The sequence below is a fragment of the Ailuropoda melanoleuca genome, chromosome 2 (assembly GCF_002007445.2).
Source record: "Ailuropoda melanoleuca isolate Jingjing chromosome 2, ASM200744v2, whole genome shotgun sequence".
NCBI classification, from domain to species: domain Eukaryota; kingdom Metazoa; phylum Chordata; class Mammalia; order Carnivora; family Ursidae; genus Ailuropoda; species Ailuropoda melanoleuca.
The window spans coordinates 159,319,766-159,346,232 of record NC_048219.1 but is presented as its reverse complement, the minus strand read 5'-3'; the positions used below and the strand labels follow the sequence as shown (position 1 = coordinate 159,346,232).

The 26,467-nt window shown below is 34.0% G+C and overlaps 1 pseudogene; it reads right to left on the bottom strand.

The window, feature by feature from the left end:
* Positions 1–5,513: 5,513 nt before the first annotated feature.
* The window catches only part of LOC100470893, a 34,433-nt pseudogene continuing 13,479 nt past the window's right edge, over positions 5,514–26,467 (bottom strand).

The following is a 26,467-nucleotide window of genomic DNA, read 5'->3' as shown; positions in this document are numbered from 1 at the left end:
GTTTTTCATTCTAAAGGGTTTAATTACTCTGAGCAGTCAGTTATGTTACTTCTGAATATAATGCGGAGTTGAAAGCTTCAGTAATAAGCTGTCCTTACGCCTTAGACATAGAATGATATTAATGATGTAACCTGGAGATGCTTGAAGGCTATTTTTGTCGATTCTACTTGAAGATTGGCCCATTATTCTGGCATGCATTTCAACATTCTACCATTGTCCTACAATTTTCTGGTGTTCATTTGTCACACTGACAGAAACCAGTTTAAAATTTAAATCCATATCCCTCCTGAATCCCGTAAAAGTGTTTGTAGGCCAAAGCTTGTGCAGTGACTGATGATGCTCCTGTCAGGTGTCAGAAGATCCAGCAGAATTGCTCAACAAGTTTCTTAACAAGATAAACAATAAGGCAGATTACAGAAAAACAAATGACTTATCATAAGGTTGCTTCCATGGCATTCTTCACATTAGTCCCCTAAAGTCATTTCCACAAATAAGCCATTTCAAAAGTAGGAAGTATTCCTACCAGTATATTGATATTTAATTCTCTCCTAGCTCATTCAGTTTATTATTTGTAGAGAAAGAGCACACAATTGAAATATATGGTAAAAGATTCCTAAAAATATACTTTAATTTAATCAAACAATTTCTGTATCTCAAGGATATAGGTGGATAAGATTTGATTTTGCACTGAGTCTGCTGTGAGTTTATACATCATTATGATCCAGTTCTCTTTGCAGATTTCCCACATCAAGACTCTGCCTCTTAAAATGCTTTTCCTTTAAAGTGGCATATCTCAAAATCTGAGCCATGGAAGTTTATTGTTGTGTATTTTCATCTCAATACCAGCTGTATTAGAGTGTGTGTTATCCTAAGAGACTTTTTTTTTTCCAACTGCATATTTCAACGTACAAAAAAGTCACAAAAGTATATCATTAAGTCAGAGCTATATTAATGATTTTAGACACATGAAATTACTGTGTTCATCCACTTCCTTTTGTGGCAGAATATATGCATGCCCAGGTTAAATCATTTGTCACATGCCTTTTTAAAGGGGGGGGGGAAGGGCAGAGGGAGCAGGACAGAGAGAATGTCTCCTGTCCCTGAGATCATGACCTGAGCTGAAATCGAGAGTGAGATGCTTAACTGACTGAGCCACCCAGGAACCCCTAGTCACAGTCATTTTAAAATTCTATTTAAAAGTTCTAAGTGGTCTGTAGTTTGAAAAATATGACAGTTTGTTGATTTTACCCGCTTAGCCATTGTAGTACCTTCTTTGAAAAGTTTAATTTGCTACCTATCACGTAAGTGTTCATCTTTGTTATTTGTTTATTCAACTAAATATAGCAACTAGACAAGAAATTAAAGGCTTGTGTTCCTGGAGACTACTATTAGCTTCACATATGACATATAGATATGCACCATCCCTTACCTTAAAGTACCAGGAGTGTTCTAATGGTAAGCTTATGTATTAACCTGAGTATAATTGTTTTAATTCTTGTAAAATAAATCAGATAATTAGATTAGCTCAAAGTTTTGTGTATTTTTGTTCTTGAATTACAACCAAATATTAGTTGTATCATTTTAGATAATTTGAAAACTTGTTAAAAGTTTTAGTGCCCGTAATTCACATGAAATGGTATCAAAAGGAGGTAAAAAGTATAAAGATCTGTGTTGACATCATGTTGTGTGACCCATGTATTACAGAAAAGGAAAACAGTGAATGATTACTGAAAATATTTTTGGAAATAGTACTTAAAAGGAACAATTGGTCATTAATTAATATTAGAAGTGCATTTTCTATTCATTCATAAAATACATTAATATTACACAGGAAAAATGAAATCATTAGAAGTACAATTATATTGATTCACTTTAACTTAAATATACAACTAATTCACAGAGATAGGAAACACCCATAATGTAATATCCCTAATGGGATGAGATTGAACTGTGTGCAATTTAGTTTTTAAGACAAAAAGAGATATCCTCTGAAACACACACTCAAAACATATTACAGAGATTTCAGAGGACAAAAACCTGTAAAGTTTTGATAACCACCTGTGACAGTTAATGTTCCTGAGAATAATGACACAGCTAGAAATGTGTGAAGACTTCATAAGAAAAGCATATCATACTTGTCTACGAGACCAAGTTGCCACCAGAAAAATAGCTTCATTAAGTGAATAAGACCAGGGATAAACTAGCTATTCTAACGGTACAATTGCATTTGCCATACCCACGGTCAGTACAGCCCTGTGTTCTGGTGGTGACATTCTAGAGTATACTGTACCTTTCTACTTGGCTATTCTAACAGTCCAAACATAACATTTCTAAAAGCTCTCTATTCCCATCAAATCTAACATTCTCCTTTGACTTTAATTATAAGTAAAGATATTTTCATTTCCCACCACGTAAGTGTTGGTGATTTGACTTTTCATTATACCCATACTTCCAAATTCAGGCATCAGCTCTTCCCTTCTAATGTCTCCTGCTTTTAATGCCTCCTTTGCACTACTGTTTTTACTCTAGTTCATGAATATATCATCTTATGCCCGGGCTACTGCTATATTTTCTAATGTGTTTTCCCAGTCTCCTGTTTCTCCACATTTATATTTCAAACCAATTGCTACTGAAAAAATCATCATAAATTAACACTATGGACACACTCCTGCTTAAACATGTCAGTGGTCTCCCTTAATGAGAGAAGATGGTTTCAACAGTTAGGTCAACCTTTAAGGATCTCCATATCAGAACTTGAGCAGGCTGTGTGATGCAAAAATATTGTTCCTCAGTAATAAAAACCACTGGGTTATAATTATTTAAGATTATTGAAGAAATTATGCTCGGTAGCCAGAATGACCAGAGCGAAGAGAAGACTGTTAATTTAAGGGCAATAGGTTGGAATAAGGAAGTGATCTCTTGGAGTTTAGATCCCATAATTACTAAATATCTATGCAAATCACCCCATATTGGTGTTCGGAAACAACACTCTGTGAATATTTTTTTTTATGTTTCTATATGGTCAGAGCTTTGGGAGCAAAGAACACTGGTACTTGAGTTTAAGGAGGATTGAATGGTAAAATGACTTTGAAGTTAGACATTGCGTATTGCTCCAAGGGAATGTAAAGTAGCCTCTCCCCTGGATCCATTTACTTAGATTCTAAGTACAATAAATTCAGAGTCATCTCTTTAAGTTTCAGACTTGTGAAAGAGCGAGGGACCTTCTCTCTACCTCCCCTCTCCTCCCCCAGAGAGGATTTGTCTGTATTCCAGAACAAAGGTCTCCTTCACTCTATCTCCAGAGGGAGAATGGTTAGATGTACAAGCTGCCCTACACATGCTCCAGGTTTCATAATTAAATCTCCTCTGGTGCAACCATTGCATGCAGTGGCATTTTGCTCTCATTGCATCGCCCTGTGGAGGATTGGGGCCCGGGGAGTCAGTGCTGCTCAGATTGCTCTGTGAATAAATAAAAAAGCCTGTTTTCTGATCCAGAAATATAGTGTTCCTGTTAATAGATGGTAGATACATATGAGTATAGATGATATAGGTATAGATTATTATAGAGAGGTAGACACACATACTCTGTATATATGCACATATATAAGAACATATCATATATAAATACATATATGTGGATATGCATATATATGTGTATGTATACATATGTACGTCTATACAAGATTCTCCCGCTATCTGAAAGAAGAGCTTTCCTCTGAAAATTTCTGTACGCTGAAACAGTTTAAGTGAAGAAACAATTATTGTTAATTTACACTAAAATTTTTTGAACATTCCCAGACCCCAAAAACAACCTCTCTTAAGCTTTTCTGAAAACTTAGGATACATCTTGCTAAGGATGCACAAAATAGATTGAGATAAAGTACACATTCACACAGTTCAAAGTTCAAGTGGCTTGAGATGCTGAGATGCTGCATGTAGTTCCTGGGGAAAGAGCTTGGGGGGCCACTCTGGTTGCTAGGGGTGAGTGCTGCCTCTATAAGGGTTTGCTGCAAAACACATGCTGAACACTATTTTTGCTTTTTACCTTTTCCTGTAAAAGTAAAGGTCCTTTTCTCATTTCTTTAAGTTAGAAAAACATGTACAAATGTAGGTCTTTCAAAAAAGCAAAGTGGCCTATATGAAATTTTGAAAAGCAGGGTATACCTCCTTGAGTGTATGTGTGTGTGTGTGTGTGTGTGTGTGTGTGTGTGTAAAACTGCAGCAGGCTATCCTGTTAGCAGGGTAATACCTACGGTCCTGCATAGTTTCAGACCTAACTGTTAGTATCAATTATCTAGTCAGAGTAGTCACCGTAAATAGGTTTGGGCTAGTCTTCTGAAATAAGATTTTTGAAGCAATGATCTATTTCATAAATAAAACAATGCAGCTTAAGTAAGGATCCTGCAGCTTCAATATTAATGATTTTAAGCTATTGAGAATAGCCTGAGGAAAGAAAAAAATTGCAGGTCCTGAAATATAGAAAGAATACCATATCGCCTACTGGAAGAAGCCGTTAAGGAGATAAATATGAATTTTTGATCCATGACAATAGGAAAATTCCCATTACCTGGTGCTAATTAATGCCCTCTGGCTGTTGGAGTTGCTAATTTTAAAAACATAAAGTTTCAAATTGTGTTGAGATAGCTTGGGGTTAAGGTTGAAGGTACTTTAAATTAAATTGAATTTTTCACAGTTATGTTTGTGTACTCACACCTCCCATAGAAGTTTCCTGGTCTTTGTGCCACTCCTGAAGGTGGAGGTTTATACCCCATTTACGGTGACTAAATAAATTGAGTGAAATAGGTATTTCAATAGGTATTAGAAGTAGTGAAGGGGGAGGATGGAGAAGGAACACAAGCAAAAGACAGGTGTTCTTGATCAAAAGAAATTGTGATGAGCACTGGGTGTTATATGCAACGAATCAATCGCTGAACACTACATCAAAAACTAATGATGTACTATATGTTGGCTAACTAAACATAAAAAAATAAATGCTGCATTTCCATAACTAAAAAAAAAAGAAATTGTGTAATCCAGTTTCTTAGGCCAATTCTAAAACATAATGCAGTTATATTTTTTCTTATTATTTTTTAAAATTTTATTTTATTTAAATTGAATTACTTAACATATAGTATATTTTTAGTTTCAGAGGTAGAGTTCAGTGATTCGTCAGTTGTATATAACACCCAGTACTCATTATATCATGTGCCTTCCTTAATACGCATCACCCAGGTACCCCATCCCCCCCACCCACCTCCCCTCCAACTACCCTAGTTTGTTTTCTATAGTTAAAAGTCTCTTATGGTTTGTCTTCCTCTCTGATTTGGTCTTATTTTATTTTTCCCTCCCTTTCCCTATGATCCTCTGTTTTGTTTCTTAAATTCGACATATGAGTGAGATCTTATGATCATTGTCTTTCTCTGACTTATTTTGCTTAGCATAATACCCTCTAGTTCCATCCCCACTGTTGCAATAGGTAAGATTTCATTCTTTTTTTTTAACTCTGATAAAATTTATTTATTTTCTTTGATTGCCTCTAGTACAGCTTTGGAAGGGCTCTCTGGGTTCTTCTGGTCTTGTTTCTGGGATGCTGCTCTAGCTTTTATGGCCCTTTTGTACTTCTTGAGCTTTTGTACCTCCTGGAAAACCCGAATGCACAAGGTCTTCTTGGTTGCCCAGTGCTGGTGGCCTTTCTGGTGGTACAGAGGGGGAAAGGTGTACTCAATCTCCAGCTCCTTGCATGGTTTCTCAAAGACACTGTAGTTGGTCTTATGGGGGTTTTGAGCATCTTTTTCCTCTGGTCAATGCTCATCAGCAGATAGTGCTTGTCGTTTCGATGTTTCTGCACGTGTTCTTCATAATTATGGATCTTGACCGTCAAGGTAACAATTTGAGCCTCCAGAGAGGTAGTGTCCTCAGGGTTTGCCACAATCTTGTTCATCAACTGCTCTTGCTTGAATTTTAGCTTCTCCTTCTTGTTGGCCATTTCCAAAGACAAGAGTCTTCTCACATGGTCAAACCTGGTTTCTGGGTGCCATATCCATGAACGGCTGGGAGGATGACACCTCGAGGAGAGGGAAGGCGCCATTGGTGGAAGGGAGGCCTGGTGCTCACTCCACCCGGCAGCCCAAGGACTCAGTTTTCATTCTTTTTGATGGCTGAGTAATATTCCGTGTGTGTGTGTGTGTGTGTGTGTGTGTGTGTGTGTGTGTGTGTGATATGATATATATATATCTTCTTTATCCATTCATCTGTCAGTGGACATGTGGGCTCTTTCCATAGTTTGCTAATTGTGGACATTGCTGCTATAAACATTGGGGTGCTGGTGTCCCTTCATATCACTATGTTTGTATCCTTTGGGTAAATACCCAGTAGTGCAATTGCAGGGTCATAGGGTGGTTCTATTTTTAACTTTTTGAGGAACTTCCATACTGTTTTCTGGAGTGGCTGTACAGTTTGCTTTCCCACCAGCAGCATAAGAGGGTTCCCCTTTCTCTGCATAATGCTGTTATATTTTAAGCAGTAGTTCTACTGCTGAACTATGCACCCACACTTCCTATTGTGCTTCTGTTCTTGATGTTAGTAAACACAAAATCAAGGACCTTATTAGAACCAAAGAAAGAAAGCACATTAGGAGTGGATTGTAACAAAGGGAGTAACGGAAGAGAGGAGAGATGGACACGCATTTGTAGTGACATTTCAAACATAAAGACACTGCATAAAGATTCAGTTCCCATTACGTTCTTTTGGGGAACAGAATCTTGCTGGATCTCTTTGGCTAACCTTGGAAAAGTCACTGATAGAAAATTGAACAGTGTCATCCACCTTTTACAGATTGGCTGGGTAACTTGAGCTATTGAGAGCCTGAGCTACTTTGGAGAAAATGTGTGACATCATATATGGCTTTCATATACCTAACAGGCGGAAAATGAAATAATTTATAATGAACATGAACTGAATGACTTCTGCATGTCACTTCTAGCAACTGTCTATTTTTGCTCACCACGTAGACTATGGTTGCAAGTGCTGCTGTGTATACTCTTCAATCCACACTGCCCCATGCATCTTTAAGAGAACTGCATGATCAGCAACTTCTAGATCCCTGAATGTGCATAATTAATATCAGTGGAGGTTAATTATAGCTACCCATAAAGCTTCATTACAATCTAGCAGAGAATAAAACCAATCTGAGCATTTTAATTATAATATAAATTATAATTATCTAGTCAGAGTAGTAGTCACTGTAAATAGGGTTGGACTAGTCTTCTGAAATAGGATTTTTGAAACAATGATCAATTTCATAAATAAAACAGTGCAGCTTAAGTAAGGATCCTGCAACTTCAATACTAAGGATTTTGGTTGAAACTCTAGCTACTGTTCTGAATATCATGTAAAATAAGTAAAAAGGAAAATGTACACTTTGTCTTGTCTTATGGTAGACAACTTTAAATTGATCTTAATCTTTGTTTCTTACCATATTAACGTGAGTAGTCTGTACATGCCCTTTTATATATTTATTTGTTTTTAACACCACAGGAACTCTCATAAACATACAATAATTAGAATTTTGTCTGTAGGACACACCAATCTACTGCTCCTCAAAGGACAGACTTTGTAAATATTTCAGATTTCTGTTAAATGTTTGATTGAAAAAGGATGAGCACTAACATTTAACAATAAGCAACTGAAAAAAAATAGAGATAAAATATTTCAATTGAGACTGTCTCAGAAAGATTCCTTAGAGAAAGCAACAGACATCGGATTATTGATATTTATTGGTAATAATAGTATAGTTTGAAGTATAATAGGAAGAGCCAGAATCAAGGTCTCAGAAAATAATTGAATATATTCTTAGACCTGTATTATATAACATTTTCACATCCAAGTATAGCTTTGCCATTAGCCCAGTGAAACTGCTTTAAGATTTCTGAACTCCAGAAGTGTAAGAGAACACATTTGTGTTGCATGGTAATTTCTAACAGCAGCAATAGGAAACAGATAAAATTTTTTAAGCTTTTTTTAGGCAAAATTAGTATATAACATATTAGTTTCAAGTATGCCACACAATAATTTGATATTTGCATACCTTATATAATGAAATGTTATCACAATAAGTCATTACCATTTGTCACCGTACAATTGACCCCCTTTACCCTTTTCACTCAGCCCCCAAAACCCTTCCCCTTTCAAAACCACCAATCTGTTCTCTATATCTACTAATTTTGTTTGATTTTGTCTTGTTTTTGGAGTCCACATATAAGTGAAATCATTAGTATTTGTCTTTCTCTGTCTTATTTCAATTAGCACGATACTCTCAAAGTCTATCCATGTTGTCACAAATGGCAAGATTTCCTTTTTTATGGCTGACTAGTATTCCATTGTGTGTGTGGGGGGGGTATAGATATAGATAGATATAGACAGAGATATAGGTAATATTCTTTATCCATTCATCCAGCCATGGACACTTAGGTTGTTTCCATATCTTGACCATTGTAAATAATGCTGCAGTAAACATAAGGCTGCATATATCTTTTTGAATTAGTGTTTGTGTGTGGTAAACAGCCAGTAGTAGAGTTACTGGATTATGTGGCAATTCTATTTTTAATTTTTTGTGGAATCTCCATACTGTTCTCTACGGTGGCTGCATCAATTAGCTTTACCACCAACAGCACATGAGGGTTCTTTTTTCTCCAAATCCTCACCAACACTTGTTATTTCTGTAACTTTTGATTTTAGCCATTCTGATTGGTGTAAAGTGATAACTTATTGTGGTTTTGATTTTCATTTCCCTGATGATTAGTGATATTGAACATCTTTTCATGTGCCTGTTGGCCATCTGTATGTTTTCTTGGGAAAACTGTCTATTTGGGTCCTCTGCCCATTTTTAATCATATTATTGGTGTTTTGGTATTGAGTTGCATAAGTTATTTATATATTTTAGATATTAACCTCATATTGGATGTATCATTTGCAAACATCTTCTCCCATTTTCATTTTGTTGATGGTTTTCTTCACTATGCAAAACCTTTTTATTTTAGTGTAGTCCCAATACTTTAATTTTGCTTTTGTTACTCTGGCCTAAGGAGATACATTAAAAAAAAAAATTGTATCGCTGATGTCAAAAGAAATTACTGCCTATGTTTTCTACTAAGAGTTTTATGGTTTCAGGTTACACACTTAAATCTTCAATTCATTTTGAGTTTATTTTTGTTTATGGTGTAAGAAAGTGGTCTGGTTTCATTTTTTTTGCATGTAGCTGTCCAGTTTTCCCAGCACTGTTTGTTGAAGAGACCATATTTTCCCCATTGTATAGGCTCTTTTTAGTGTATGAACTTAAACATCCCATTTAAGTAGCTACACTTAAATGCTATGTTTGATTTTGAATTCTTATAGAACTCAATTTTAATTTGTAATACTCATTCTATGTGTAATTTAATCCATCACACTTAACAACTTACTATGGTTCAATTTCAGCTTATTTAAAATGGAAGTTGTGTGTCAAGGCAGTCCCATGGTGTATTTTCACTCTCAGTGCAGATTTCCTTAATGGGAGAGCATTATGAAAGAATGTCCGATATGTCAATAATATCCACTCAATAGCAAAAATGATCAATAAACTAGTGTCTATAAACTCATATTTTTAGATGAGAAAACTGCATTTAGGGTCTTGCATGCCTGTGAGAAATATTGAAAGTCAATGCAAATCATAATGGTTGCTTCTGCAGTAGCAATTACTTCAAGGGACCTTTTAGATGGAGGAAAATGCTTCTGTACAATAGAGTTTCTCGTAGAGAATATACCTGAGGCACAAACCTACTGCCTGGGTTTTTGCCACCACCAGATATCAAGTATTGGGAATTTATCTTTCTCTTAATTGTTGCCAATTTTTTTTCTAGGGAAAAAAAAAAGGAAAAAACCTAACAGAGGTTATACTTTTTTTTGAGCAGACTTGTTGTAGAGAAAAGAAATTAAAATTAGTATTCATGAAATACTCATAGAACTTTAGTGTCCTGATTGGAAAAAAGCCTTCAAAATTATTCTTGAAAATTATTTAATCTATAACATTTCATTTTGATTTTTGCTCTGATATTTTCTCCAAATCTGTTTTAATTCTGAATATTCAACCAATGAAGGGTGGAGACCATCTGTTAAGTGTGTCTTTCAGATGAAGAAATGTCCCAATAATCCCTGTGAGTTCTTTGCCCAAAGAGAAGGAGTTAGCCTTCCCTTTCCATTCATGTGTTTTACTCTATCCATCAGTGTTTCTTTATTCAACAAATATCAGTTACCATGTATAAAGCACTAATAGAGGCTTACAATAAACATCAGCATAAGAGGAGGTGGAACAACTAATGAGGTGGACAGATAAATTAGAATATAATGTGTCTCATATTTTAATAAAATGTTGAACCATGTACTGGCTGTTTATTCCAGCGATGCTGTGCTCTATGTGAAAACTAGCTTTATGTACATGTGTTCTTTACTTCTGGAATAGTCTAAAAATTAATGACTTTAGATACCGACTTACAAAAATTAATAAATCAGTTCATTATTTTAATAAACATTCAATAATTTTCTCCAAAGTAGTAGATAATCTCCTTGCCCTGGGGAACATAAATATGATTGAGGAAATGTTTTCATATATAGTACCTATCTTTCACATAGTACAGCCTATTTTGAATATAATTTAAACAGAGATTTTGACCATATTCTTTTGTTATCAACTTATTCTGTAAATTTTTTATCAACTGCTTGATAAACTTTGATGTTGGTGTCAGTGAGGGACATGGTAAAACACTTTCAGAAAAGGGAGCTAATATTAATTAATGGGCTACAGGGGACATAAATTTAAATTTTGGGGCTATTCAAATATCATTATAAGACTTAATTAGTGTGTATTAATGCAATGTAATTATGCTCAAAGAGGTGGTTTTGTTTACTCCTATCTTAAGGTACAAAGATACTAATTATTTGAAGTGTGTTATCCACCAATTATCCACCATTCTGTCATAATTCAGTGCTTGGGATAATCCTGTGTCAGCAACGGAGGTATACTGTTCAGATCTCCCTCATCTGACTTTCAGTTGTGAGAAGCAGAGTTAGCTGAGAGCCTCTAAGAACAGGCTCCAACTTCAGAATCTGCTTCAGTATTCCCACTAAAGCCGTGCCCTAGCTTATAGAATTTAATGAAGCTATAACAAAGTATAAAACGATTTCTGCTGCTTTTAATGTCATTATAGTGATCTACATTCCCAAATAGAATTCTAAAAACAAACAAAAAACTTCATTTAGTGGCAATAATTTCTGAGCCACTTTAACCAAACCAATATAAGAGTGCCCAGTGTTTATATAACTGGCTAGAATACTTTCCAGTTCTAACCTAAGCATAGCATTTAAGTACAAAGGGCATTGCATTTTTTTTTTTTAAGATTTTATTTATTTGACACAGAGAGAGAGAGGCAGGTGGAGGGAGAGGGAGAAGCAGGCTTCCTGCTGCACAGAGAGCCCGATGCAGGACTCATTCCAGGACCCTGGGATCATGACCTGAGCCCAAAGCAGATGCTTAACTGACTGAACCACCCAGAAGCCTGAGGGCACCGCATTTAACTATGTAGTTGGCCACGGAACTTGCAAGCATTCTGCAACTGGCTTTTTTTTTTTTTAATGATTTTTGTTATTATGTTAATCACCATACAGTACATCCCTGGATTCCGATGTAAAGTTGGATGCTTCATTAGTTGCGTATAACACCCAGTGCACCATGCAATACGTGCCCTCCTTACTACCCATCACCAGTCTATCCCCATTCCCCCACCCCCCTCCCCTCTGAAGTCTTCAGTTTGTTTCTCATAGTCCATAGTCTCTCATGTTTCATTCCCCCTTCTGATTACCCCCCTTTTCTTTATCCCTTTCTTCCCCTACCGATCATCCTAGTTCTTATGTTCCATAGATGAGAGAAATCATATGATAATTGTCTTTCTCTGCTTGACTTATTTCACTTAGCATTATCTCCTCCAGTGCCGTCCATGTTGCAGCAAATGTTGAGAATTCGTTCTTTCTGATAGCTGAGTAATATTCCATTGTATATATGGACCACAGCTTCTTAATCCAGTCATCTGTTGAAGGGCATCTCGGCTCCTTCCATGATTTGGCTATTGTGGACAATGCAGCTATGAACATTGGGGTGCATGGCCCTTCTCTTCACTATGTCTGTATCTTTGGGGTAAACACCCAGTAGTGCAATGGCTGGGTCATAGGGTAGTTCAACTGGCAACTGGCTTTTGATAGGCGTGAAAAAGTGGAGTATAAAGTTTGGCTTCAGAGAACTTTAATTTTATAAGTACATCAATAAACTCATGTTATTTTTTGCTACAACCACCTCTTAGTCGTAGACTCTCTGTCTAAAGCTTAAAGGCTATCAGTAGACACATACCAGTATCTACATATTGAAGGAGAGTTCCCTACTAAACAAGATAACGCTCGTCCCCCTCTTATCTATGATTTCACTTTCTGAGGTTTCTTTAACCTGCAGCCAACTGCAATCTAGAAGTAGATGATCCATCCTCCTCTGAAGGTCATCAGTTCAATAACAGCTTCAACACCTCCCGATACTCGATACTTGTTTCATTTCATCTGATCACATAGGCATTTTATCATCTCATGTCACCATAAGAAGGGTGAATACAGTGCAATAAGATATTCTTAGAGAGAGAGAGCACATTCATACGACTTTTATTATATTGTTTAATTATCCTATTTTATTATTATTATTGTTAATCTCTTGCTGTGCCTAATTTATAAATGAAACTTTATTATAGGTATGTATGCATAGGAAAAACATAGTATATATACGGTTTAGTACAATCTGTGCTTTCAGGACCCACTGGGGGTCTTGCAATGTATCCTCACAGATAAAGGGGGAATACTGTAATTATGCTATTATTAAAATATACATTATGAAGACAATAATGGCAAGGAGCACTTTTATGGATCCACTCACTTATTTGAATTTTACATTTTTTATCTTAATGATTGGAACATACCTAAAGATTGTTTACGTAGGAAGAGGAATTGCAGAGTATTTAAATATTTCAGGTAAATTCAATCAACTCTTCAATGGCAAAATCGAAGTTCAAATCCAGTTAGAGCTAACATGAAAATATTTTCCCCCTTCCTTATGCCATACTGATTCTCAACACAGTTATCCCAGCACAATCTATAAAGTTTTACACATAATAACTCAGTTTTATTCTGAGAGAAGCCTTAGATTTTCATTAAGAGGTTACTTTCTACCTAACACTAAATCATGTTTTATGATTAGATTATGCTGTTTTATCAGATGGATTAGTCCTGTAGGCTGGTTTGGAATCAAGGCCTCTCTTGGTCACATTCTTCCCACTCCATCATCATCCATCACCAGTCAACCACCTTGTGACATTTATGAATCTTTCAGTCTCCTAAGAATAAAACTTTTACAAGTCAAAACACAAAATAAAACAAACAATAAAATAAAATTGCCACCCACCTTGTGCTATTGGTTGTAAAAAAAATAATAATAACATGCTCACTGCTTGAGTTTACTCAGCATGCATTTTATTTAGCACTGGTTTGTTCCCCTTTTTCCATAAAAACTTAATGTTTTCCAACAGAGGTAAAAGTAATTCATCACAGAAAACAGTCACTATACATTTTGGAAATGGTTGATATGAGAGAAGATATGACAGAAAGGACTCACAAAGCAAAACAGTTGTGTCAGAAATATCTTACTACAGTTCTGAAAAACAAATTAGAAACTGGTTAAGCAAATAGAAGCAAAATATTTTATTTATTTTTTATATTAATAGGCTATTATCTCAGAGATTGACTTTGTGAAAAGAGTATGTGTATCTTTTATGTTTAATTTTGGATATTAATGTAGTCACATTCCCAGTAGATACATGGAGCATATCATATCTGGAAATATATAATTTTTGTTTTCCCAAGCCTTTGTATTATATATTTTCTTACAGGCAAATGCATATTGAAAACACCCTTTAAAATTATTAATTATCTTGACAGAGAAAAAATGTTTTCCCTAAAGGGTATTTAGTAATGAAATTAAAGTGAATTTAAAATTTAAATTATTTTTTCCTCACTACATTTAGCAGAAATATTACAAAGAGTCAGAAGACAAACTTAGATTTTTTTTTTCCCCTGCCGGGAGGTTGAAACATTAATCCAGAATGAAATCATCAAAATAAAGCTTATAATTATAATGAATTCACAGGGATGTTTCAAGAAATTTAGGAAGCAAACAAAAAATGTATGGTTATGACATGATTTAAGATGGTACATCAGTTTAAAATTGTTATATAAGCAATATATATTGGAGTTGCTTTGTTCAAGCTTTTACTTTGCTTATCTTAAAATATTTTTATAATTACACATTTAAAAGCAGCACATAGTCAAATAAATAAATGAAAGCAATACATACTCATAACCAATAAATAGCTATTATTAAACCTAAAATTTGATTATATAAGATTTAAATTTCTTGAAGAAGTATAAATTATCTTTTTAGAGCATAACATTAAACTGAAATAAAAGTGTTCACTGAAACTTGTTTATTTTGTTCAAATAAACATTTATGACTGCTCAATATCTGTCATGAGATAGAATATATAGTAGGTAATATATAAACTATATATTTTATCCTTTATTCCTCCACATTAGTAATTAAAGGATTTATTTTTTCTAATAAAAATAAATTTATTTTTTCTAATAAAAAATAAATTTATTTTTTCTAATAAAAAAAAAAAAACCTTTCCAGAATTACTCAATTATAAGTAATTGAGGTGGGAATAATGACTACCAAAGCCTTGGAATATACAGAAACAAACTGTCCGTGCCAGATAATATATCTAAAGCAACAAATGCGAAATGTATTTTATTACATTATTTGTCCATTTATGCAGAAAATCACAAGTATAAACAATTACTAGAAAAAGATTTTCTGTATTTTTAACATTTATTGTCTTATATAATAATGAACAATAATGAATATACACATACATGACAGTAGTAACCAGCTAGTCAATTCACAGTAAATGAGGCTGTGTCAGTTTGTTTAACTCTATTCCGAAGTCAATTTATTGACTCTTTGAAGAACTTGTGGATGCTTTGTGTCATGCAGTAATATTCATCTAAATATAAAGAATTGTGTTGTGATGAGCACTGGGTGTTATATGTAAGTAATGAATCATTGAACATTACATCAAAAACTAATGATGTGCTATATAGTGGCTAACTGAACATAATAAAAAATTTTAAAATAATAATAATAAAAAAATAGAACCCAAGTTTTAGGAAAAGATACAGCCGTTGAAGATGCTCTCAGTGCTCTGGCTTATTATGCCAGCACTCACAAGTCTTTTATATACGACAGCTTCTTACTATGAGTACTTAAAATTCTTTGCTTAACGTTTTCTCTGGCCAAAACATGCTTTGTCTTTACACCTGGCAGGTCCTGAGAACTAGAATTTACCAGCCTAGTAACAGCGCTTGACCATAAATGAAGGGATTTCATGTCTTTCAGAAGACGTGTCTGAGGTAGGATTTCCACTGTGTCCCAGAAGTCCCCATGGGGACTGAACTCCAATAGCCCAAAGCTCTAATACTTCCTTCCAATTCCTGTCTCCCATACCCCTTGAACAGCAGTTCCCATAATCAGTTCTCAAACTACTTGCATCGAAATTCAGTTTCAGGGTCTCCTCCTAGAGCAGATTAAGCCTCAGAAAAGAACAAGTTGATGAACTCATAATAAATTGTGTTTTCAAAGAGTGAAGCATTAAATGATTTTTAAAATTTAAGATCATCTTTAGCCTGCCAAAACTCTTTGCCATATTTTTCCTTAGGGAAAAAATATAAACATTTTCTTCTTTTGTTTTAGATATGTAGTTTTTCTACCTTTGCTTTAGATGTATACTTTGACAAACTACATATTTAAAAAAACCTCAATGCTTTTTTGTATAGAAGGAAAGGTAAGATGATTTTTGATTAAGGATTTATAGATTATTTCCATACTGAATTATTTGGTAAATTCTGATAATAGTGAGGATATTTATTTAAATGAATAAAATTTGACATCGATCTAATACTAGGTTTTTTTAATGTTTGCCTCAACTTGTTTCTGAGAGAGTTTATTAAGATTTCTCCTGAAAAGTGTGTTAAATTTTGCATTCATATATTCTGAAGATGTATTTTTGGGGAGATGGGGTTTTAGTTTTATTACCTTTCCATCAATCATTCCTGCTCATCCCAATATGCTTGTTTTGTTTTATTAGAGACTTTTTCCCCCCTGATTTTTAGGTGTACTACTCATATATTTTGTCAGTATCATGGCATATTTTTCTTTATTTTCAACCACTTTTTATCATTATGTTTAGGAATGCATTGTGCATAAAATAAAGCTAGATTTTTTTCCTTTTTCACTCAACCTGTGAATTTGCTGATGAGAAATTTACTCACAGTTTGTCATATTTTAGTTTTCCTTAAATTTTTATTGATGTTAAGATATTCACTCTTTTCAATATGTTGATGTTTCATTGTATGGTTTTGAGTTTATTTCTATTAACACTTCTCAGAAATCACTGAGTTCCTGGGGATTCACATCATTATTAGTTAGGGGACTTATATCATGTTTAAAGTCTGAAAATATATGATCAAATTTCTCTTCAAATATTCACATCTATAATTTAAAATTTTTCTTCAATTTTTATTGCAAAGTTTCAGTTAGGTTTTAACTTTTCATTCTATTATTCATTTTTGTTAAATACTTTTACATTTTCCCATTTCCTTGTGACTTGTGGAATTTTATTGCTCATATGCTAATTAATCTATTGAAGTTTTATTTTAGTTATCATATTTTTTCCTTAAAATTTGCTTTTTTTCCTTTTGTCTATTCTGATTGTTCTTTTTTTTCTCATCATTCTGTTTCTTCATGATAGTTTATATTATTTTTAATACATTTATTTTCTCCTCTGAAATAAAGTTTATTTTTTCCTTTAGTTTCCTTCAAATTATTATAATTTTTGGTAGTTGAAACTAAGTCCATGTTATCCATCTGCCATCTCACTCACATGGTGATTTATCTTCTCTTATGCTTTAGTTTTTTTATAAAGATCATATCCAATGGTTTTTGGTTTTCAATTGTACTCCCTATGCCCACGATTATGAAATTATTTCAGACAGGCATCCCATTTGTGAGAATTTTTTTAAGACTGAATAATAGGGGCGCCTGGGGGGGCTTAGTCGTTAAGTGTCTGCCTTCAGCTCAGATCATGATCTGAGGGTCCTTGGATCAAGCCCCATTTCGGGCTCCCTGCTCAGCAGAGAGCCTGCTTCTCCCTCTCCCTCTGCTGTTCCCCCTGCTTGTGCTCTCTCTCTCTCTCTCTCTCTGTCAATTAAATAAAATAAAATATTTTTTTAAAATGACTGAATAATATTCCATTCCATGTGTATACCACATTTTGTTTTTAAATTCACCCATCAAAGAACATGTAGTTTGTTTCCATGTTCCAATTATCATGCATAATGCTGTTATGAATGTGTAAGTATACAAATATCTTTTCTGTTCAATTCCTTGTTTTTGGTTATTTTGCTTTATATCCAAAGGAGAATTACTGGGTCATATGGTACTGTTTTTTTTTTTTTTTTGAGGAATTGCCATATTGTTTTTCAAAGCAGCTGGACCACACTATTTACTTATCCACCACTAATAATGCACAAGCGATTGAATTTCTGTGCATCCTTACCAACACTCTGTCTTTTCTGTTTTTTGGGTTGTTTGTTTCGTGTGTGTGTGTGTGTGTGTGTGTGTGTGTGTGTGTGTGTGTTTTAATAATAGCCAATCTAATGGACAGGAAGTAATATATCTTGGTGATTTGATTTGTAGTGTCCTAATGATTACAAATGTTGAGCATCTTTTCATGTGTTTATTGGCTATTTGTATATCTGTGAAGAAATAGATGTTCATGTTCTCAACACTTTTTTTTTAAATCAGGCTGCATGTTTTGTTGTTGATGTTGAGTTGTAGAAGCAGCTTATATACTCTCGACGTGAATCCCTTAGCAGATATGTAATTTGCAAATATTTCTCCCATTCTGTGAGTTGCCTTTTCTCTCTGTTGATAGTGTCTTTTGATGCACAAATCTTTTAATTTTGAAGTCCAATTTACATATTATCCTTTCTTTTGTTGGCTGTTCTTTTAGTGTCATATCTAAGAAACCACTGCCAAATCTAAGGTCATGGAGATTTCACCCTATGTTTTCTTCTAAAGGTTTTGTAATTTTAGCTCTTACACTTGGCTCTTTGATTTTGAGGTCATTTCAGGGTAATTTTTTTATTGTGCTAAAAAACACTTAACAGTATTTACCATCTTAAGTATTTTAAGTGTGCAGTACAGTAGCATTAACTATATGCACACTGTTGTACAATGGCTCTCCAAAATCTTTCATCTTGTAAGACTTAAACTCTATATATCCATGAAACAATTCACCTTTTCTCCCTCCCCTGACCCTTGGCAACCACCATTCTACTTTTTGTTTGTAAGAGTTCTACTATTTTAGGTAACTTATAAAGATGGAATCATGCAGTATTTGTCCTTTTGCAACTGAATATTTCACTTAGCATAATGTCCTCAAATTTCATCCATGTCGTAGTATAAAACAGCATTTCTATCTTTTTAAAGGATGAATAATATTCCATTATATGTGTATACTACATTTTCTCTATTCATCTATTATGGATATTTAGGTTCCTTCTACCCCATTGTTATTGTAATAATATCACAATGAATATAGTGTGGAAATATCTTTGTGAGATCCTGTTTTCAGTTCTTTTGTATATAAGTTGACCATTGAACAATATGAGTTTGAACTTCATGCATCCACTTGTTTTTATAAATACAGTACAGTATTATAAATGTATTGTCTCTTTTTAAATTTTCTCCATGAAACTTTCATTTCTCTACCTTTATTTTAGCATATAGTATATAACACATAAAATATACAAAATACGTTTTTAATCAATTGTTTATATTAGGCAAGGCTTCTGGTCAAAAGTAGGCTTTTAATACTTAAGTCTGGGAGGGCTCAAAGTTATACACAGATTTTTCACTGCCTGAGGGCTCAACTCCCCTAACTCCTGCATCATTCAAAGTTCATCTGTTGGGTTGCTGGAACATATGGTAATTCTATTTTTAATTATTTGAGAAACTTCAATAATGTTTTCTGTAGCAACAGCACTATTTTACACTACCACCAACATATACAAGTGTTCTAATTTCTCTACATCTTTCCAACATTTGTTTCTTTTTTCTTTCTTTCTTTCTTTCTTTCTTTCTTTCTTTCTTTCTTTCTTTCTTTTTCTTTCTTTCTTTCTTTCTTTCTTTCTTTCTTTCTTTCTTTCTTTCTTCTTTCTTTCGATAGTGGCCATCTTTATGGGTATAGGGTGACATCTCATTGTGATTTCAAGTTCACTATTGATGATTAATGATGTTGAACATCTTTTTTGTATACTTGACCAATTGTATATCATCTTTAAAAAATGTCTATTCAGATCTTTTGACCGTTTGTAATCAAATTATGTTATTGAGCTGTAAGAGTTCTTTATATGTTCTAGCTATGAACCCCTTATTTAATATATGGTTTGAAAATATTCTTTCCTATTTCATAGGTTGCCTTTACCCTCTGTTGATTGTTTGCTTTGCTGTGTGGAAGTTTTTTAAGTGTGTTGTAGTTTCATTTGTCTAGTTTTCCTTTTGTTGACTTTGTATTTGCTGTCATAGCTAAAAAAAAAAAACAACAGAAAAAAACAAAAACAAACAACAGCAACAACAAAACCTTACCAAATCTAATGTCATGAAGTCTTTCCCCAACTTTTCTTCTAGGAGTTTTGTAGTTTCAGGTCTTATATTTAAGTCTTTAATCTATTTTCAGTTTATTTTTGTACGTGGTATAAGGTAAAAGTCAATTGCATTCTTTTGTATGTGGATGTTCAATTTTATCAACACCATTTGTTGAAGAGACTATACTTTCCCCCCTGAGTAGCCTTGGAAACTTTGTCTAGAACCTTCTGACTATATACAAATTTATTTCTGAGTTTTCTGTTCTGTTCCATTGATTGGATTTGTCTTAATGCCAGTGCATACTGTTTTTATTACTATGGCTTTTAACATGTTTTGAAATCAAGAAGTGTGAGACCTGCAGCTTTGTTTTTCTTTGTCAAGATTGTTTTGGCCATTTGGGATCCTTTAACATTCCATGTGAATTTTAAGATGCTCTTTTCTACGTATACAAGAACATGCCTCTGGGATTTTTATAGGGATCTCATAGAATCTGCAAATCACTTTGAGTAGTATGGATATTTTAATAATGTTAAGTCTTCCAGTCCATGAACATGAAATGTCATTCCATTCATGTCTGCTCTAATTTCTTTCAGCAATATTTCATAGTTTTCAGTATAAACCTTCACTTCCTCGGTTAAGTTTATTCCTAAGTATTTTATTCTTTCTCAAGCTACTGTAGGAGGGAATGTTTTGTTAATTTCTTTTATAGATCCTTGTTAGTGTATAGAAAGACTATTTTTGTGTGTTGATTTTATGTCCTGCAACTTTGTTGAATTCATTTATTAGCCCTCACTTTTTCATTATGGAGTCTGGAGGATTTTTAATATACGAGATGATGCCATTTGCAAACAGACAGTTTTGTTTCTTCCCAACTAAGATGCTTTTCATTCCTTTTACTTATGGGAATCCTCTGGCTAGGATTTCCAGTATTACGTGAATAGAAGTAGTGAGAATGGGCCCTCTTGCCTTGTTCCTAATCTTAGAGGAAAAGCTATCAAGTTTTCACCGCTGCATACAATGTTAGCTATAGGTGTTTAATGTATGGTCTTTATCATAGTGATATTTTCCTTCTATTCTTGTTTTGTTGAACATTTTTATCATGAAAGGGTGTTGAATTTTGTCAACTGCTTTTTTAGCATTCTATAGACATTTTCATGTGGTTTTCTTTTATTCTGTTAATGTGTCATAATTACTGGATTTACCAAATAACATTAATAACATAAATAACATTAACACATGTTCTTTATTAAGCAATGAATTATATTATAAAATTATTTTTAATAAAGCAATTAGACACATTGGATAAGAATTTCAGATGCTCTATTTAACAAAAATAATGGTGGTTTATTTTTAAAGTTAAAATTTTATTTGTCAAAGGAATTTCACCATTTCAAAAATTTTGACAATATCTTCAGTTTAAAAAGTATATTAACAATTTTGGATTTTCCTCTAACTTTGCCAATAGATAGAAAGGAAGTGCCACATCTACTGATTAATTTATAAGTAACTTAAAAATGTTAGAAGAAATGTCAGACATTTGGCATAGTTGACATCATTTATCCAAATTGTAACATCAAATGTTTATGTTCTGGTCCAAGTTAATAACTAACTAGACCATTTCTGAATTATGTATCACGTGTTCTTACATAAGATCTTCAGTTATACATGTTTTCTTTGCTTGGAATATAAAATAGCAACAACAATGACAACCCTTTGAAATATATTTCAAGAAAAAACTCTGTATTGGAGCAAAACCAAATTTATGTCAGATTCCAACAAATAATAGGTTCTGCTGTGTTCATATAAACATTGGCAAGAAACTTCATTGAAAACGATACATTGCACCTAGTACATCTTGTGGTAATCCAGGATGATAAACTAATAAAATGTTAATTAATAATCAGAGTTTATTGTGTTTGTTTTTGTTTTATTTTACTGTAGGCCAAAATGAAACAAAAGCATTTGTCTACAATTATAATGACAGAGTAAATTCCATTTAATTTATGTTAATGAGTAATTATCTTAGGGAGCATAACTTAACAACTATTATGATTCTCCATTTACCATAGTAAAAATGATATCCAGCCATGAAATAATTCAGACACAGGAGGAAATAAAATTAAATGTCAATCTTTTCTTTTCCATCCCTACTTTCTGGATCTTCATTGTAATATATGATCACAGTCTCTTAAGTAAAACCCTCTTATTTGGGTCCATTTGTTTGATTAATTTAAGTACATTTCTTGACCATATATACAAACATTCTATCTATCTATATTGCTTTGGGGTAAAACAAAAATCAAAATTTGGGAAAAAACAGTTCACTTAAAAATGTATTTTGAAAAAAGAAAACAATAGTCAAAATATATAATGAGTATGTTTTACATAAGCTCTAGAGCCCTTCTGGTATGCTGTCATATACCCAGGGAACACTAGGTAAGGCATTCTGACATCACATTCAGAGTTCAGTTTCATTTTACATAGGTTGATATTCCAGTTAACAGGCATCTTTCTAGTTTTTGAGGAAGTGAAATTACAATTGTTTTATGTATATTATCGCTCGGGGACACATATAGAAAGCATAAGTTGCTTTAACTTTTCTCTTTGAATTCCATATCAGAACAATGTGGCATATGTAAACATTATAGAAATTTATCTTTCAAAAATGATGCTATTCCTCATATTCCTGCTAGAGAAATTCTTCAATTCACTTCCGCCGGGCTGCTATGTGATTCTTTTTTTTTTTTTTTTTTTTTTTGGGGGGGGGGGTTTTTTTTTTNTTATTTGGCCTGAAATGAAATGCTAATAGTTAATTTTAATATATGGAACTTGTTCAAGAGAAGGGATGATTTCTACAGTTTTCACTAAATTCTACATTAAAATACACATCATTTGATTTTATATGGTAGGCAGTGAGATTATAATGAATAATAATGCTTCTGAATGAGCAGTACAGTTAGGACCTTCATTTCATCATTTGTTTTATTCTAAAATTATTATTACTTTCCTAATTTACTGCTGAAGAGTAACATTATCCATTCTAAAGGACACAATCTCAGACATACCAGATGACTGATATAAATGAAGAAGTCTTCTATAATAGACATAGAGTAACATTTACTATATTCTTATTATGTTGACTATGTTCACACAAGTATCTTCAGTTATACATGTTAAAAAAAGAGTGGTTATCACCTATTGTATCTTCCTGCTGAGAGTTGTGATGACAAAATCCATGAATGGACTATTTGATTTGCTGAATAGTGAAATATCTCACATAGTGAAATAGAGAAAAAAAGATAATTTAAGTGTGTTTTTCTGTATTGCTGAAAAGAAAGTCGTGGTTTATATTTTCATTGGCCACTCTCACTGATTAGGTTCACATTTTACAGAGGCAAAAATCTGTAGCCATAGCATATTATTCCCAGGGACTTGCCTCTGGGGTTTCAGCAACATTTAAGAAAACAAAATAGGGGCGCCTGGGTGGCACAGCGGTTAAGCGTCTGCCTTCGGCTCAGGGCGTGATCCCAGCATTCTGGGATCGAGCCCCACATCAGGCTCTTCTGCTATGAGCCTGCTTCTTCCTCTCCCACTCCCCCTGCTTGTGTTCCCTCTCTCGCTGGCTGCCTCTATCTCTGTCGAATAAATAAATAAAATCTTTAAAAAAAAAAAAAAAGAAAACAAAATAAAACAAATCAAAATTCGAAGCAGTAGTTATGTAGCTCTTGTTATATATCTTCACAGTCCTAAGGAGGTCATTTAGATTACACCCTACTGCTTAAGAATCATCTTTCTTCATTTACATTTTATCTCATTTCTACCATTCCCTCTTAGTCCTTGTCTCCTTAATGACCTTGTAATGATTTTTGACTACTACAGAAAGAAGAGGAGATGTTGTTGGAGGGCTGATATAGACATAAATTCTAACAAAGGTACCATTTTAAGTTTACATGGCAAAGGCAGTTTTAGATTTTTTTTAAACTATTTTTTTTTGGTCAGAATCATTTAAAAATATATAGAAACTTCGGGTGGGAAATACTAGAAGTCGGTTAAAATTTAATCAAAGCCTCAACTTTTAGATCTCATTGATTTTTTTCCTGTATTAAATTGACATTAAGAAAACTTAAATACTGTTCCAGCCTTCTTTTTCATTTTAAACGATTAGTCTAAGAAAACAATATACCACCTTATTGGGGAAGATCATTCCTTGAGTGCTTAAATGCTTCGGTGACTTCAATATTTCTGTCAGATCATTCCATTTTCATGATTCTCTAATTCTTACAATAAATATTTTATCCTTTTTTTTTTTAACAAAATCTATCTCTGTAATTTTATCCTTTGTTGCAATATCTATGCCTTGGAAATACGTAAAATCAAGATGATGTCAATTTCATGAGATAGTCTCTCAAATATTTGAAGAAAACTATCAAAGCCTCTGGTTTAATCTTTTTCCCAATTTCAACATTCCACTTTGGCCTTCATCTTCTAAACAAAACTCCAAATTATCTCCAATTTCCAGACTGGAATACACTATGAAGTTTTACTGTCACTTCCTTTACTAAATTTTTTGCATGTAGTAGTGCAACATAGTACTGACTTCTTAGTAAGTTATTGGCCATGTTCAGTACAGTATTTTATGTTCTCTCACAAAACATACATTCCCCAGAGGAAATTCTCTTTTTCAGTTTTTTAAATTTTCCTTACCATAGTTGTATTTATATAATGTCACTATTTCTGGCAGAATTTTTTAAATGTTTATTTTGAAGCAAACTATGAGGAAAATGGAGTCTGGCCCTCTAAAACAAAAGATGCAAGAACCATGGAGAAAAATAAAATGTCATAGGAATTATTTTTGCAGAGGCTGGTAGAGTTTTGGAAGAAGAGAGTTAAGTCTTTCCAAAGAGGTAAAATTATATACCTTTTAATAGACTGTTGAGAATCACAGGCAAGGGCCATCTACTCAACTAGAGCACATCATTCTTTGAATTGTTTCTTGAACACTTAAAAGGAAAGAAAAGAAAGGAAGGGAATGGAAGTGAAGGAAAGGGAAGAAAAAAGGAAAGAAAGAAGAAAAGAAAAGAAAAGAAAAGAAAAGAAAAGAAAAGAAAGAAAAGAAAAGAAAAGAAAAGAAAAGAAAAGAAAGAAAAGAAAAGAAAGAAAAGAAGAGAAAAGAAAAGAAAAGAAAAAGACCAGAGACATTAAAAACATGAACAAAGAAAATTAGACTTGCCATATAAAGTTCTAGAGTCGCATCTTGACACTATAATTAAATTGCTCAAAAAACACTAGTAAATAAATGAAATTCCATGAAATTCTTTTTTCCCTGAATAGATGTCATACCCCAAAAAACTCTGTTATAAGTAATAACAAAGAAATAATGTAGTGTTGGAAGAAGTCATTGAAAGAATGTGACTGCCAGTTGACTCACAAAGTGGACTTGGGCAATTGGAGGTTCCTCACCCCCTCCCATCCTTGGAATGTATGTTCTGCCTATAGTTCCCAAAGTGGGAAGAGTTTTCAAGGACACAACCTTAACAGAGCTGTGTGTTTTTGAGACTATCTTGGTGGTATATGTGACTGAACCCCATTCAGGCCCCTATATAAACATTTACGATTTTATGGGGCCAGTGCAGAGATTTACTTGTCTTGTAGCCACCCAAGATAAGCCTTGTACATAAGTTCTCTTGCTTATTAAAACTGCCACTTACCAGTCTTGGGTGGTCTGTCTTTTTCTTCAGTCTCTCCTTGTTCTCCCATATGGGGACCAGTTTGTGAACCAACAATTGCTGAGCCAGGCAGGAGACTAAAGAAATAGTCCTTGGGAAAGGAGGTGGGAGAAATCCCAAGTTGTCCATCAACTTCTGTGTGAGGAAAGGTGGTCTGTACGTTAGAGGCTTGTGGACTGTTGTGTGAGTATGGGAGGCCATGAAAACACCACCTGGTTTGACATGTTTGTTGCAAGAGTTACACAAAGTGCACGACAGCAAAGAAGGGAAATGAATTGCCATCACAGTGGGCTGGCCTCTGCTGTGTGCAGTTTGGCTGCCTGCCCATGCCCACCTAGAGGCTTAAGTTTGAGTTAGAAGGTTGGAAGAAGAACTGATATTATAGAAGGGTTTGTGGGTGTTGACTATTCTGCTAGCTCCAGGGTTGGCAGACAAGGTGGGAGAGCAGGATAATAAATTGGACACCTTAGCATACCATTTTGCAAAGCTAGGAGGGTACAAGCTGCTGCAGATTAAGGTCTAAGCACTTGTGACAAAGACTGATTGGGACACTAAAGGGTGGAATCCCTGGGAAAGGGAGGAGAGCAAAGAGAAGGATGCTGAGAGAGTAAGGTGTTGTTGAGACCATTTGGGTAGTGTATATGATTGAACCCAGTGAAAGCCTCTATACAAACTTTTAAGATTCTGGTGGGCAGGTGTGGACATCTACTCACTTTGCAACCTCCCAAGACAAGACTCATATGTAAGTACCCTTGCTAATTTAAACCTGCCACCTACCCATCTGGGGTGGCCAGCCTCCTTATTCAGTCTCTTCTTGCCCTCTGTGTACAGAGGCCAACATATGGTTATTGTAATA